Source organism: Pongo pygmaeus, chromosome 10 (assembly GCF_028885625.2).
Source record: "Pongo pygmaeus isolate AG05252 chromosome 10, NHGRI_mPonPyg2-v2.0_pri, whole genome shotgun sequence".
NCBI classification, from domain to species: Eukaryota; Metazoa; Chordata; class Mammalia; order Primates; family Hominidae; genus Pongo; species Pongo pygmaeus.
The window spans coordinates 125,676,418-125,692,481 of NC_072383.2; the positions used below are offsets into that span (position 1 = coordinate 125,676,418).

At 39.3% G+C, this 16,064-nt stretch overlaps 1 long non-coding RNA gene across 1 annotated transcript; it reads right to left on the bottom strand.

Moving 5' to 3' along the window:
• Positions 1 to 10,498: 10,498 nt before the first annotated feature.
• Positions 10,499 to 15,719, bottom strand: LOC129010438 (uncharacterized). Its single transcript, XR_008492998.1, has 3 exons — positions 15,486 to 15,719; positions 14,104 to 14,536; positions 10,499 to 11,762 (listed from the first exon to the last, which is right to left on the bottom strand). It is a non-coding gene; the product is annotated as an uncharacterized LOC129010438 (long non-coding RNA).
• Between the last annotated feature and the right edge of the window lie 345 nt (positions 15,720 to 16,064).

A 16,064-nucleotide genomic window follows, 5' to 3' on the forward strand; every position in this document is an offset into this window, starting at 1 on the left:
GAGGAAGAAGGGGTCATTCCTTTTTTTTTTTTTTTTTTTTTTTGAGACGGAGTCTTGCTCTGTCACCCAGGCTGGAGTGCAGTGGCACAATCTAGGCTCACTGCAAGCTCCACCTCCCGGGTTCACACAATTCTCCTGCCTCAGCCTCCCGAGTTGCTGGGACTACAGGCGCCCGCCACTGTGCCCGGCTAAATTTTTGTATTTTTAGTAGAGGCAGGGTTGCAGGGTTTCACTGTGTTAGCCAGGATGGTCTCAATCTTCTGACCTCGTGATCCGCCTGCCTTGGCCTCCCAAAGGGCTGGGATTACAGGCGTGAGCCACCACGCCCCGCCGAAGGGGTCATTCCTATCAGCTCCAGATTGGAAAATCCCAAGGAAGAACTCAGGAACCTCTTCTTAGATTATGTGTTCATCCTTCCACAAACACTGCAGCTAGCAGGATGGCTGCATGACCCCCCTTGGGCCTGAGACTGGTCAATGCACAGGGCTTGTCATTGAGGGACAGGACTGGCCCTGAATGAAATAAGCAGTGCTCCACTGCCAAGCAGCAAAATGAAATGACTAACAGAAAGTTTTAGTTATCTCCTGTGGTAAACAAAATAAGAATCCCCCCAAAGATGTACACATGCTAATACCCAGAATTTGTGAATGTGTTACATTACATGGCAAAGAGGTATTAAGGTTGAAGATGGGATTCATGTTGCTAATCAGTTGACTTTAAAATCGGGAGATTATCCTGGATTCCAGGCTGACCTGACCTGATGTAGTCAAAGGATCTTTTTTTTTTTTTATTGCAGGTCAAAATCCTCTTATCTTTTAGTTGAAAGATACTTTACAGTTCCCATAGCTTGGTCAAGAGTACATTTGCATTTTATTTTATTTTAGAGTGGTAATCTTTTTTTTAATTATACTTTAAGTTTTAGGGTACATGTGCACAATGTGCAGGTTAGTTACATATGTATACATGTGCCATGCTGGTGTGCTGCACCCATTAACTCGCAATTTAGCATTAGGTATATCTCCTAATGCTATCCCTCCCCACTCCCCCCACCCCACAACAGTCCCCAGAGTGTGATGTTCCCCTTCCTGTGTCCATGTGTTCTCATTGTTCAATTCCCATCTATGAGTGAGAACATGCGGTGTTTGGTTTTTTGTCCTTGCGATAGTTTACTGAGAATGATGATTTCCAATTTCATCCATGTCCCTACAAAGGACATGAACTCATCATTTTTTATGGCTGCATAGTATTCCATGGTGTATATGTGCCACATTTTCTTAATCCAGTCTATCATTGTTGGACATTTGGGTTGGTTCCAAGTCTTTGCTATGGTGAATAATGCCGCAATAAACATACGTGTGCATGTGTCTTTATAGCAGCATGATTTATAGTCCTTTGGGTATATACCCAGTAATGGGATGGCTGGGTCAAATGGTATTTCTAGTTGTAGATCCCTGAGGAATCGCCACACTGACTTCCACAATGGTTGAACTAGTTTACAGTCCCACCAACAGTGTCAAAGTGTTCCTATCTTTAAGAGTGAAGAGCAGCTACTCAGGGGGCTGAGGTGAGAGGATCCCTTGAGCCCAGGGAGTGCAGCTGTCTGTGTAATAAGACATTGGCTGCACTTGGCTACTCATAAAGTGTGGACCGGGACATTTAGACACATTCAGAGTTCAGGCATGTCTGACTTTAAGGAATCTAGTGGCCTTGATGAAGAAGGAAGCTCTAAGGAGCAAAATTCCTATCACGGTCATGTGATGCCTCTGTGGACTTAAGGCTTGGGCCCAAGAGATTTTGGGGATCAGGTTTTTCCAAGGTCGTTTGTGAGATGGGTGAGTAGGCAAACCTTCTAAATTCTCTGAGCCTTTTATTATCAGTGAAATGAGAGTAAACATACAAGCCAGTTCCACATCACAGGATTGTGGTGAGCAAAAACAAACTAACATCACCAATGTAACCTAATTTGGCAGGAAAAGCTCAGTGAAAACATAAATAAAAACAATATTTTTCTTCAAACATAACCCTCACTTTCTGTATATTACCCATGGAAGACAAGGAACCTTTGGTCGTCTTTATTGTCTAATTTTGGAGTTGAACTGTTTGCTGTACTTGGTGTTGGACAGTGAATAAAAACATTTAAAAATATTTAAAATTCCATTTTTGGCACAAAATATAAAATTACTAGAGTCTTGTGCTCTATTATTTCTTATACGACTACTGAAAATATTTCCTAGCTAATGTGTATAGAGTAATATTTTGGAGATTGATCAATAGATACTCTTAATGAAACTAAATTGTTACTATAAAGTGTTAGCCCAACAAGTTAGTTGCCTAACATTCATTTTCTCCATAGCTGCTTTATTGATGGTACATTCCATTCTAGAACTAAATTTCAAGTGGATATTGAATTGGTTAGACTGATGATGCCTTTAGGCCACTACAATTTTTAAATTCCTTTTTCCATTGTGCCTTCCTAGGGTACCTAGGAATGTCTTCAGAGTCTACTCATTATCATTCCATAAATATCTATGTCAAACTTGAAGGTAATGAAGTAGGGAGGGACAACTAAGCACTATCATTTAAGCTGTTTTATTATACTTGCTCCATTCCTTTTTTTTTCTTTTGAGACGGAATCTCGCTCTGTTGCCCAGGCGCAATCTCGGCTCACTGCAGCCTCCACCTCCAAGATTCAAGCAATTCTCCTGCCTCAATCTCCCAAGTAGCTGGGATTACAGGAACCTGCCACCACATCTGGCTAATTTTTGTATTTTTAGTAGAGATGGGGTTTCACCATGTTGTCCAGGCTAGTCTCAAACTCCTGACCTCAGGTGATCCACCTGCCTTGGCCTCCCAAAGTGCTGGTATCACAGGCGTGAGCCACCACACCCAGCCTATACTTACTCCATTTTATCAGCATACATATTAATTTTTTAATGTGATGATTCATGCACTTTGAATATTCAGCAACAAGATATGCATTCTTTTTGAAATTTTAAATTATTACCAATAAACTAATTCATGCCCTTTTATAAATGTATGAAATTATTACCGTTTGTATCAAAGAAATAAAATACAGTAAGCTGTTCTCTTTAGAAATCTTTCTATTGACAGGTGAAATCAAACAATTATGAAAGGCTTTAATAAACCATTTCAGCAAATGCATACTTTTTGCAGTAAATTAGGAACATATTTTGGTATAAACATCAATTACAAAGTTTTAAGTGTTTTGTCATAAAGTTGTGATTAAAAATAAAACATCCTTGTCATTATAATGATTTGTTTTCCTATACAGTACACATATACGTATATATGTGTATACATATATACATATATGTGTATACATATATATGTGTATACATGTATACATATATGTGTATACATATATATGTGTATACCTATATATGTGTATACCTATATATGTGTATACCTATATATGTGTACACATATATACGTATATATGTGTACACATATATACGTATATATGTGTATACATATATACATATATGTGTATACAGATATGTGTATACATATATACATATATATGTGTATACATATATATGTGTATACAGATATACATATATATGTGTATACAGATATACATATATATGTGTATACAGATATACACATATATGTGTATACATATATACGTGTATACATATATACATGTATACATATATACGTGTATACATATATATGTGTATACATATATATGTGTATACATATATACATATTTTCTGTACATATTTCAAATTTGGTAGTTTTTGTTTGGTTAGACCGTATGGAGCAGAGACACAAGTTTTCACTTTTATTTTTGAATATCCTCTTTCCCCTCTCTTAGCTCCCTCTTGGCTAAGGGACGGGGATTTTCCTGTGTGACTGTTCATCAACACAGAGCTGGGCGTGTGGCTCTTGGCTGACTTACCTAAAGATACAGTAGAGTGGTTTCCTAGGATATCCTTCAAGTTCCTAAAGATGAGTGACTCCCAGAAACTCTTGAGATTTAGGTTGGTGAGGGTGTGTTAGTCCGTTTTTATGCTACTGATAAAGACATACGCAAGACTGGGTAATATTTTTTTCTTTTTGAGATGGAGTCTCACTCTGTCAGCCAGGCTGGAGTGCAGTGGCACTATCTCAGCTCACTGCAACCTCTGCCTCCCGAGTTCAAGCGATTCTCCTGCCTCAGCCTCCCGAGTAGCTGGGACTACAGGCGCCCGCCACCATGCCTGGCTAATTTTTGAATTTTTAGTAGAGAAGGGGTTTCACCATATTGGCCAGGCTGGTCCCAAACTCCTAACCTTGTGATCCGCCCACCTCGCTCCCCCAAAGTGCTGGGATTACAGGTATGAGCCACCGCTTTCAGCCAAGACTGGGTAATTTATAAAGAAAAAGAGGTTTAATGGATTCATAGTTCCATGTATCTGGGGAGGCCTCACAATCATGGTGGAAGGTGAAAGGCACTTCTTGCATGGTGGCAGAAAAGAGAGAATAACAACTAAGCAAAAGGATTTACCCCTTATCAAACCATCAGATCTCATGAGACTTATTCATTACCCGGAGAACAGTATGGGGGAAACCACCCCCATGATTCAATTATCTCCCACCAGGTCCCTCCCACAACACGTAGGAATTATGGGAGCTACAATCCAAGATGAGATTTGGGTGAGGACACAGCCAAATTATATCAGAGGATAACTTGTCCCTCTCAGTTTTCGTATCCTGCAAGGAAGATCAGCATCAAGTACTTGCAGCTGAGATGGAAATTCTTGAAGCTTCTCTCTGCTTTTTGTTCAGTCTGTCCTGTCCTTTACAGCCATGCTCCATGACATGGAAAAAGTTTCCTCTCAGATGTTTTTTATATGCCCATCACAGGTCCAAATGCCATTTATTTTGCAGCAAGTTTATTTGTGCAGCTGACAGTCTACTGTTAGACCATGGCAAAAGGATTCTATTTTTCCACTTTTACCAAAGCAGGCAGTTTTTGACACTTAGAAATTCCATTTCACGTACTATAAGTAAGTACCAAATTGCTACCCATTCACTATAATTATTGCCAATTCTAAAATGCTCCCACATCTTTAGAGTTTTAGCAGATCATTTAAAAAAGGTATCAGGAGCATTATGTCTTTCAAGCAGGATGGAATTATAATGCATCCTTTTGCCAAATACCTCAGGCTAGGACTGTATTGCCTTATCTGCATTGGTTTTCTATTTGTTCTGGTATAAATAATATTATCTTGAGTGGTGGTCTAAATTAGTTGCACTTTAAAATAATTTGGATGTATTTCCTAATCTTCAAAATGTTTTAAGAAGGGACAAAATAAAATTCAGTCATAGAACATGAAATAAGTCAATTTGTACTTCCTAATTCCATGCACTTATTAAAATGTATTGTTCTTCACATCAGTGGGATAGAGAGCATCACTAACGACCGTCCAATGCATGTCAAGAACTGTTTAAGTTTACAGAGCACTAGAGGTATTTTTCTAATTCTGTATATTGAAATAATTTTTGGCATCAACATTTATATGAATAAATTTTGCAAGTATGAAATATATTTATCATAACAAAAAGCTTTGGTTTCTTTCTTTTTGAATTTTTGTCAAAAAATTTTGTCACCTTTAAGGTTCAATGAGATGATTACGGTCTCATTATTACATGAAGTGGTGGTGTCTGTCTTGAGTTTAGATGATGCTTTGTGGTTGTGGAGGGTGAAAGCCAACGGCTTTTGATTGAGTTAAACATGGTGATTAGTGATCTTGTTTGAAGACCAAGAGGAAGAGTGTCCTTGCCATGAGTAAAGGAAATGCCGAGATCAAATTTAAACCAACTAGCAATGAATACCAAAGACACGGCAATTATATCAAGGGCATAAATTGATACTGTAAAGACCACTTCAGTGATTCCACAGAGTGTGAAGGAAACCAGGAGACAGCGGTTCAGGAATGATTTCAACATGGTCACCTGTTGGTCATGTTGAAAGAGGAAAGTACCAACAAAAGCATAAGCCCCCAGTCTCCCATGGAAGAAAAGAAAAAATGACTCAAAAATGGTGGTCCAGACAGCTTCACAAGCTTCCCCACTCAAGAGAAGTCACTGGAGCCCAATAATCTTAGTGACCTCAAGGGGGCTAACGGACTTGGAGACTGGCATGAATGCCCTACTCTACGTCTTCTTCCCGGTCATTCTGGTCTTCTTGATCAACTGCGTGGCGTTTTCCTGGAAACACAGACACAAAAGGTTTGCTGTGAGTGAGCAGGGCAACGTCCCCCATTCCCATGACTGGGTCTGGCTTGGGAATGAAGTGGAACTTTTGGAGAACCCTGTTGACATTACACTCCCATCTGAGGAGTGCACAACCATGATAGACAGGGGCCTGCAGTTCGAGGAGAGGAACTTCCTTCTGAATGGCAGTTCCCAGAAGACTTTCCATAGTCAACTATTTAGACTTTCTGACTACGTCTATAAGAAAGAAATTAAAAATGAACCTATGAATTCTTCAGGCCCAAAGAGGAAGAGAGTCAAGTTCACTTCCTGCATCACCATCCTGCCAGAGGACAGCGGCCCATACACAAACTCCATCCTGTTTGACAGTGATAACATCAAGTGGGTCTGCCAACATATGGGGCTGGGGGACTTGCAGATTTAAAATGTTTTCATATGGGCCTGGCATGGTGGTTCATGCCTGTAATCCCAACACTTTGGGAGACCAAAGTGGGAGGATCCTTTGAGCCCAGGAGTTTGAGACCAGCCTGGGTAATATAGTAAGACTCCGTTTCTATAAAAAACTAAAACAATTTTTTAATTTTTTGGATCACCAAGCCAGGTGTGGTGGTCTAAACCTGTATTCCCAGCTACTCAGGAGGCTAAGGCGGGAGAATTGCTTGAGCCTGGGAAGCAGAGGTTGCAGTGAGTTATGATCACAGCAGTGCACTCCAGCCTGGGCGACAGAGCGAGACCCTGTGTCAAAACCAAACAAAAAAACGAACAAAACTTTGTTATGTTTGAATTCTCCTACATGCTTTCTGTTTTTCAGAGAGTTGGAGCTGTGACTTCGGTCAGCAATAGAGGGTAAGTTAGCACCAAATAATTTGTCAGGGGATTATTAATAAGATCTCTGGTGGCAAAGGCCTGAAAATCAAATGCAAATATGTAATAAGACAGGGTGTGCTTTTAACACAGCCCACATAGGCATTGCTGAAGTATTAGGAACGGTTTTATATATGGCCTGGTACTGGCTCAGTGCTAATTCATAGAAATAAATTCAGCCAAGGGCCTTGATACCCATCTCATGACAGATAGCTGTTTGCAATTAGAAAGAATTGGACAGATGTTTAATTCTTTGATATTGGTAAGGTACGGTGGACAGTTATTGCCCTTGGTGTGAGACTAGGCTTATGTGAAATTGATGCCCTTATATCGAGGGCAGAAATTGAGACTATAAAGACCACCTTGGTGATCCCACAGAGCATGAAGGAAGCCAGGAGAGAGTGACTCAGGAATGATTCCCACATGGCACACCTGTTGGCCAAGAGGAAAGTACCAAAAATAGCACAACCCCCCAGTCTCCCATGGAAGGAAATAAGACTGTAGCTGCCCTTATTTGTAATAAACACTGCTCTTTGTTTTTTACGGACATTTATAACAACATCTGCATGTTGTTGGTTTTATTGTTGTTTGCTTTTTTTGTTTTTTGTTCTTGTAGTTTTTTTCTGTTGTTTTTGATTTCTAGAAGTCTTTTTAAAACATGTAAAAATATTTTTTATTTGTAAAAATATTATGTTTTATTTGAGGCATACTTTGTTTACATAGAAGTTTAATTCATTGAGATTAGCCATTGTTTTTTCAATTTTAATTTTTACTTATCTTTTAAATTTTTAAATTTCATTCTTTTATTTTTGTTTAACTTTTGTTTTAGGTTTTGGGGTACTTGTGAAGGTTTTTTACATAGGTAAACATATGTCATGGCGGTTTGTTGTACATATTATTTCATCACCCAGGTATTGAGCCCAGTACGCAATAGTTATCTTTTCTTTTTTTTTTTTCTTTCAGACAGAGTCTCACTCTGTTGCACAGGTTGGAATGCAGTGGCACATCTCAGCTTGTTGCAACCTCTGCCTCCTGAGTTCAGGCGATTCTCCTGTCTCAGCCTCCTGAGTAACTGGGATTACAGGTGTGTGCCACCACACCCAGCTAATTTTTTTGTATTTTTAGTAGAAATGAGGTTTCACCATGTTGGCCAGGCTGGTCTTGAACTCCTGAGCTCAGGTGATCTGCCCACCTTGGCCTCTCAAAGTGCTGGGATTACAGGCCTGAGCCAGGGTGCCGGCCCCAATATTTATCTTTTCTGCTCCTCTCCCTCCTCCCATTCTCATCCCTGAAGTAGACCCCAGTCTCTGTTGTTTCCTTCTTTGTGTTCATAAGTTCTTATGATTTAGCTCCCACTTATATAACTGAGCACATGTGATATTTAGTTTTCTGTTCCTGCCTTAGTTTGCTAAGAAAAATAGCCTCCAGCTCCAAGAGATTAGCCATTTTATTTTAATTAATGGAATCCATATTGAATTTCAGGTTTTCTCTACTTTTCCATACTCTACTGCCTATTAATAGAAACTGAACAACTTATCCTCACCTTCTGTTTCCTTCCTTTTGTCATCGACATCTTATGTTCGCATTGCATGAGAGATCTTACTTAACAATATTAACAACCAGTGAGAAAGGGTCAATTTTCGACATGAATTTTGCAAAAGTAGGGAATTATCTGTGAATCACATGCAGTTCTTGTATTTTGTTACCTGGTGGTTGAACATTCACTGGAAAAGTATGAAAAAAAAGTCTCAAAGAAAACACCTGTATTCATATGAGTATTTTCTGAAAAACATATTTTGCCACCCAGGCTCAAATATAAAACCAAGATTAATAAGTACAAAAAGAAAATCCCCTAGGAAACAGTTGCAGATTAAAACTGCCATTTAAAAAAATAAAAATAAAAAAAAAGAAATGAGCAAAATTCTGTTTCAGCTTAGCAGTGAGAAAATCCATCTTTTCAGTGACTAGAAAAGCATTCACATCCATAATCCCAGCAAAGGTGAAACTTTCACAGGACGTGTACTGAGATTGAAAAGCAACAAGTATGCTCAATAAAGTCATGAAAATGAATGGATCAGGAAAAATACGAATGAGCTCTCAAGCTCAAGAGGCAGTTGTCAGGAACACAGGGGATGGGAAAAATAATTGTCAAAAAAAAAAGAAATTACTCAAATCCCAAATAGTTTTTAAAATAGAAATTGTTGTTGAAATAATAGTATTATATTGTTGATACTAAGCAAATATAATATTAAGCATATCAAGATTTTTAGAATAAGAAAATGAGACAGTATTTTAATTTATTAAGATGGGATGGCTAAAAGAGCAGACATTGGGCTAGTAAGGCCTCAGTGCGGGTTCTATCGAGCCATTGGCATATTTAATAAATAGGCCTGGAAGGACATAGAGGAATTACCTGGGACATTTTCATGACCACAAATGGCTAATGATTGAGCTATTCAAAACAGAAGTGTTCAGGTCATCTATTGTATGGTTATTTGTTAAATATAACTTTGATTTCAAGTTCAGGGGTACATGTGCAGGTTTGTTATTAGGTAACCTTGTGTCATGGGAGTTTGTTGTGCAGATTATTTTGTCACCCAGGTATTAAGCCTACTGTAACCCATTAGTTATTTTTCGGGATCCTCTCCCTCCTCCCACCCTCCACCCTCCAATAGGACCCAGTGTGATTGTTCCCCTCTATGGGTCCATGAGTTCTCAGCATTTAGCTCCCATTTATAAATGAGACATGTGGAAGTTATTTATCAGCTTATTGAGTTTTTGGGTCTCGACTATAGGGTTTTTGAGATATAGGATCATGTCATCTGCAAACAAGGATTGTTTGACTTCCTCTCTTCTTATTTGGATGCCCTTTATTTCTTTCTCTTGCCTGATTGCTCTGGCCCAGACTTCCAACACTGTGTTGAATAGGAGTCACCCATCCTCAATGATGCTGAAAAATCCCACCTCGCTTTTACCCAATGGTTCATGTGACCTTGTTTTTCCAAACACAGCCCCAAACAGAGACTTGGGAAGATCCCCTGGATTGTTAGAAATTAAGAAGGGAGACAGGCTGAGCAGGATGGATTACTGAGCAATAAAACGAGATTTGCTTCCCACCTTTGTGCCCCAAATCACCAGAATTTATTACCTTTTCAAGAGGTCTTTGTATAATATATATATATATGATATTTTACACACTCTCTGTCTTTATTTTCTGTAGAGCAAGCAAGGAAAGATGGAGGACTCTTAGGTACGTGTGTACAGCCAGATTTCTATGTGTATGAACATCACAACCAAAACCCACATTCCCCTTGGAACTCATCAAATTGATGATCAAGAAGTTCTCCCAGCATCTCTTGCTAATAGGACTAGAGGGTGTGAGTAACGTACAAATCACAGGTTTCAGGGGCTTGACTCTTAAACACAGGCATTCAGCTGATTCTTTAATTGTTAAAAAGGGGGAGAAGAATTGAGTCTGGTGATGCTTGAAAATTCTCCACATTTGTCTAGAGAATGAAGCATTTGCTGTAAAGAAAAATGTTTATAAAGAGATTGCTAACGCCTAGTAGAAAGTTCCTCAGCTAGCCAAAGAAAACCACTGCTTTCTTCTTTATCTTTCCTTTTTTTATTGTTGCTATTATTGTTTTTAATTGGGTTATTTGTTTCTGCCACTGCTGCTTTTCAAAGGATTTGGTGGAGAAGAAGCTGAAAACCCACCACAATACCAAGCCACACAGGTAAGTTCACCAGCATGTTCCCTGAAATACAATTAGAAAACTAGGCTTGTGCATTCTGAAAGGCATTTTCCATTTTCTTTCCATCTGTATCCTCAACAGAAAAGGATTTTTTTTTCTTTTTTACCCTGTGTGACCTGAATTGCATTAGGGAATGAGTCTTCCTCACCCACTCAGTATCTCTGTTAACAGATACTAGGTGTGACTTCGTTTTGTGGGAGTATTTTCATGGATAAGAGACAGGACATGCCCTTACTCATGAGCACTGTGATTAAAGCAACATTTAAAGCACAGTATTTCCCATGTTGTGGACGCTTGGTGTGCTGAAGACAACTCAGGGTACTGCATGCAAAGGTGGTTTCTCAACGAAGTGGGTAAAGCACTTCTGCCCTGAAAATGGCTTCAGGAGGAAAACAGTTAGAGGTCACCTCTATTTGTCTGCTCCAACTAAGCTCAAAGTAAAAACACAAATAGAAGAGTTGGATGCCCGTTGACAAATTAAACTTAAACATACCCATAACTTTACATTTCAATGTAGTATATAGCTAGTGAGGGAACATTTTGGTGAGAAGCAATAAGGCCTTTTAACTTATCTTACATTTGGCATGGATATTAATCAGACTAACAGAAAGTCATGGAAGTTTCATCCGCTCTCTTTTCCTGATCACTGGGCAGCACAGGTTATAACCACTCTTGTTTTCTAGCTGGTGGCTTTTCAACAAACAGGATCTATGGCCTGCGATATGTAAACTGAAGCGGGGGTTGGGAAAGAACATAGATTATAACGTCTAGAAATTCAGTTCCCTGGGCATCTGTAGAGATCTGTGCAGCATGCTGATATTCACATTTCTACCCCACGGTTTTGGGAAATAAGAGAGGAATCCACGCATCCAGGCTTTCAGAGATCTTTATGCTGGGCTTCTGCTCCTAGGATTCCAGCTGCTGAAAACAAGAAAAAGTAAATATCTCTGTAATTTGACATTTGGATTTATAAACATGCATTAACTTTCTTCCACACACTTAATGCTCTTTTTGCAGAAATTGAAAGTAATATAAACAATTTTAAAAAATGTTTAATCGGCCGGGTGTAGTGGCTCACCCCTGTAATCCCAGCACTTTGGGAGGCTGAGGAGGGCTGATCGCCTGAGGTTGGGAGTTCGAGACCAGCCTGGCCAGCATGGTGAAACCCCATCTCTACTAAAAATGCAAAAATTATCCTTGTGTGGTGGTGCACCCCTGTAATCCCAGCTACTCGGGAAGCTGAGGCAGGAGAATCGCTTGAACCTGGGAGGGGGAGGTTGCAGTGAACCGAGATTGTGCTATTGCACTACAGCTACAACAGACCGAGACTGGGTCTTAAAAAAAAGAAAAAGTTTAATCTGAAAAGGCATAAAGAAGTTGAATCTCTAAAAAATTAACTTTCCTTTTTCCTATGAACCTGAGTAAAAGCTTTTTTCCAGATTGCCCTCATTTGATGATAAGACAAACAGGACAAATATTTCTTACTTTCTAATCAGGAGCGCAAACTACCTAAAAACTTAGCGTTTTAGTAGCTGAGGCCATGGCTCCCATTTTGCTCTTTTTGCGTTAACAGCTTGATTATGTATATGTGTAGGGGCAAGAGTTTTGTATGGGGCCAAGAGTGAAAGATGCTACTGGCTCAAACATGCAGAGTTCTGGAGACATAAGAAAGACTCAAGACAACTGAGGAGTTGCTTGGATCCCTGAAGTTTGCTGCAGATGTTTCAGGATTAGGGCATGAGTTATTCACTAAATTTTTTACAAGCCATCCTGTTGGCTATGCAGGCACTTCATGAAACTGTCAGAATCATCTTTGCCTTTTTGGCAAATGCCATCCTTTGTCATTGGTATGGAAAGGGAAGTCTCAGTTGGATATGTCTTAATGATCAATGGCTCCCCTTTTTCCAAACATCACAGGCATTGTATAATAATAGACATACAACTTTAAAATTGTCTTTATGGAACCAATCTGTGAAGCTGCATGCTTTTATCAGTCTAAAAAGCTGGCAGAAAATGATCCTGAAAGGCTGGGCATGGTGGCACTTTGGGAGGCTGAGGTGGGCGGATCACGAGGTCATGAGTTCAAGATCAGCCTGGCCAATATGATGAAACCCCATCTCTTCTAAAAATAGAAAAATTCGCCTGGGGTGATGGCAGGCCCCTGTAATCCCAGCTACTCGGGAAGCTGAGGCAGGAGAATTGCTTGATCCTGGGCAGCGGAGGTTGCAGTGAGCCGAGATTGCAGCACTGCACTCCTGCCTGAGTGACAGAGTGAGACTCTGTCTCAAAAAATGTATATATATTTAATATATATTTAAATATATAAAATATTTAATATATATTAAATATATAAAATATTTAATATATATTAAATATATAAAATATTTAATATATATTAAATATATAAAATATTTAATATATATTAAATATATAAAATATTTAATATATATTTAAATATATAAAATATTTAATATATATTTAAATATATAAAATATTTAATATTTAATTAATTATATATATATATATATATCACTGGGCGTGGTGGCTTATGTCTGTAATCTCAGCACTTTGGGAGGCCAAGGTGGGCAGATCACTTCAAGTCAGGAGTTCGAGACCAGCCTGGCTAGCATGGTGAAATAACATCTCTACTAAAAAAAAAAAATACAAAAATTAGCAGGTGTGGTGGCACACACCTGTAGTCCCAGCTACTTGAGAGGCTGAGGCATGAAGATCTCTTGAACCCAGGAAATGGAGGTTGCAGTGAGCCAAGATCATGCCACTATACTCCAGCCTGGGTGACATAGTAAGACCCTGTCTCTAAAAAACAAACAAAAAATCTAAATTTACATAATTATATATGTAAAAATAATTTAGGTAATTTAGGGGAAACTTGTTCCCCCTAGAATATAGAAAGTCTGAGCCGCAGATCCCAGCATTTTCTCTCCAGATCTCACTATGCATGTATGCCATGTAGTAAATGTGGTTTCAATAAAAGAAGAAAAAGTGGAATTTGAAAATGAAAAATGGCATTCATGAAGAAAAGTACACCTTTTTTTTGACTTTTGTTCGCAAAGTGCATACACTACATATCAGATTTTTAAAATTCACATCGTTAGTATGCATCAATGATCTCTTTATGAATTTGCAAAATTTAGATAAGTTATGGTGTCATATTTGTTGTGTTTATTTTTTAGATTTTTTTAATGGAGGAAAATTTGGAGAAGGACATGACCTGGGTCTGTGTTTCATGGGGTGCCCTTACTTGAGACAATCAGGACACTATCACTTTCCAGATGGAAAATAACGATCCAAATGCTTTAATGTCCATTAGGGAAATTATCCATCCAGTCCAAGAAAGCAATCACGTTATCAATTCATAATACTGGGGGGTCTTCATGTTCTATGAGATGTCTTCAAAATGTCATTGCTACAGTAGGTCATTTTTTTACATGATTTTTAAAAATTTTATTTCAAAACGTAGGCTTATCTCTTTAGGTTCCACAAAGGATGAAACTATAGAAAAACCTTTTTACATATCTGCATTGTCTGTAGGAATAAACCACTTTGCAAATAGTGATATGGATGTTATGTCTTAATTTCTTGTCCATGTGATGATGACTTTTTGCTCCTTTAGATGGTTTAATTCACTCTTTATATGATGCAATTCTCTTTGCTGCTTTCTTTGCACAAAGATACTGTGAAAACATAGGGAAAGAGGTAATTCACAGTTTTCATTTTTCATTGTTACACTTGGAACTGAAGTGACCCATTACTTGATTTTGAGAGAGACTGTAGACCCAAGTGTTTAAATTAAAAGAATAAAGTTTCTAGGATAAAGCTCTTGCTATCTTGGGTTTAGCAAAGATTACTTAATCAGATCTCAAAGTTGCTAACAATAAATTACTAAAATAATTGAGCTTATAAACATTTTTAAAAATACTTTTTCTGATCCAGGAGAGAATTGACTTAAGAGTCTGACACCTTTTAAAGTCTGATAAGAAACATTTACAATTTATCCTCTCTGAGCCTGCTACCTGGAGGGTTCATCTGCATGATAAGAATCCTGGTCTCCACAACCCTTTATCTGAGCCCAGACCTTCCCTTCTATGGATATCTGGTCTTTAGATAACCTCTTTCAACCAATTGCCAATCGGACAATCTTTGAATTCGCCTATGACCTGGAAGCTTCCACTTTGAGTTGTCCCGCCTTTCTGGACCACTGATGTCTTCAGTCTCCCTGGAATGTACAAAGCCAAACCATGGCCTGACCACCATGGGCACGTGCTCTCACGACCTCCTGAGGCTGTGTCACGGGCATGTCCTTAACCTTGACAGAATCAACTTCTAAATTGATTGAGTCTTGTCTCAGATACTTTTTGGTTTACAACGTGAAATACATTATGCCATTACACTCGTTATCATGGGAAAACACCTCAAAAAAATAAAAACAGACCAACAAAAGACAGTAAAGACCTTTGTACCATCCATTATTTTTCTGCCCTAGTATTTGTGGTCGGGTCAAAAACAAACTAGACAGGGACCCTGAGGGAGGGAGATTTCTCTGACATCTGTAGGTAGGATCAGGCTTCCAGGGCTGCAGAGGGAAGAGCTTCAATAAGAGGAGGGAAAAGCAGTGATAATGACCTTCATGGGTCCTCTACTGCCGACTGTCTGGGCTGCAGTGCCCTGGCACATTTCCTTGCAGAGAAAAGACAGCAGGAGTGGGCTTCCTGATTTCCTTTCTGTTTTCTCCGAGGCCAGCAGGTGCCTGGAGTGGCCTTTGCGCCCCCTGCTGGTCGTTCTGGCAGCACACAGCCTCATGCCTTGCCAGGGTGAGACCCGGTGCTGTCTCGTTCCCCAGGTGGAATGCAAGAGAATGCTTGGGTAGAACTTTGTTACCCAGTGAAGCCTCCTGGTTCTCTAGTCCCTGGTAGCCTGTCCTGGTTGCCAGGTGCTTGTTTGCATTCCAAGCTCCACATTCCTCAGGGTCCAGTGTAGTATTGTGTCTAATCTGGTGTCTGGCCACCAAAGGCAGGCGTGCAGGGCCTTGGCTACTGTGCTAGGTCTGCTGATGGCCACAAGCCTTTACTCCCAGCTCTGCCTTAGCAGTGGGGGTGTCTGAAGGCTCGGGAGACACAGGTCCTCTAGGTTCCTGGGGAGATGATGGTAAGTAATCCTTCTTAATAGTCTTTAAAAAATACATAATTTAACATGGACAAAGCA